General features: G+C 38.8%; 1 pseudogene; it reads right to left on the reverse strand.

The window, feature by feature from the left end:
• Positions 1–105: 105 nt before the first annotated feature.
• Positions 106–1,209, reverse strand: part of LOC119585329 — a 10,288-nt pseudogene continuing 9,184 nt past the window's right edge.

Here is a 1,209-nt window from a genome sequence, read left to right on the forward strand (position 1 = left end):
AAGGAAAGTATAGGAAGCAACCCATTGCGCTTCATCTAAGATAAAAAGATAATTTCAGTTTCTCAGTTTCAGAGGTGTAGCTTTACAGGACAGAAACATCAAAACATCGCCATATCTCATCTTTATTTGTCCTACAACGAGGCGTTTTATTAATCAAATTGCATCTACATTCATAAAAAAAAGAATCAGAACGAATCAGCTGAAGAACAAGTAGAAATTAAATTCATATACTTAAGAGATATAGTTTAGGTGAAAAAAAAAATATATATATGAACGAAGAGAAAAAGTCAACATCGTTTCTACAAATGAGATAAAAAGTATATCAAAAGCATATCCATAAGTTGTAAACTTAACTCTAACACTTTTGCATTTACGGCAGTTGCTAAATTCTGGTTTGGTCTTCGATAAAAGACAATAGCATTGTGAGTATGTAAATAAGTTTCTTTGGAGCTAGATCTGCGTGTTTAAGGTATGTACGTATTATGTGTATGTTTATGTGTAGTCATAGAATATTAAGTGAAATGTGAAAGAGGAATACATAGCGGTCCTGTGCAACTCGCGACTCTCTCAGGCTTTCAATGTTGCTCGATCTTCTAGAAATCATTAACCACCGGAAATTACGTAAGAATGAAGGCTAAGTGTTAAATTTAGCTGAAATAATTCTAAATGTCTAAAACCTCTGTTCGGCCTTGAAGAGAGAGAGAAATCGCCACACATCGGAAAAGTAATGAAGGTTGGTAGCCTGCAAAGTTTGTTTTTAATCATTTGAGTAATGATCCTTTGTAGAGAGAAGGCACACATCCCTGGTATAATGGGTATGGGAAAGCTTCAGACGATGCATGTGCCTTAAACGACCCAAGATTGGTGAGAAAATTTACTTTCTGATTAATATTGTGATGGTGTTCAATTGAGCTAAGGCGTGCTGAGTATGGGTGACACGAATTCTTGGCCTCCGATGGACTACAGGCAAAGAGAGACAAGTCCAACAGAGATGGTCCAGATCCACTTCACATCCCATCCCATCTCGAGGTAAAGATAGACAGAATCTATCTACTTCCTGGCGTTGGTAGATATCAGGCTCTCTCCCCGCCCGCCTTCGTTGCTCGCTTCTGTATCCTCGCCGCGCTTGATGCCGGAGCTGTACATGGTGGCCTTGTTGACAGTTGAGTCTGTGGAGCGAGAGGAAGGGATTTTTATACTTTGTTGTGG

This window comes from Penaeus monodon, chromosome 19, assembly GCF_015228065.2.
Source record: "Penaeus monodon isolate SGIC_2016 chromosome 19, NSTDA_Pmon_1, whole genome shotgun sequence".
In the NCBI taxonomy this organism is placed as follows: Eukaryota; Metazoa; Arthropoda; class Malacostraca; order Decapoda; family Penaeidae; genus Penaeus; species Penaeus monodon.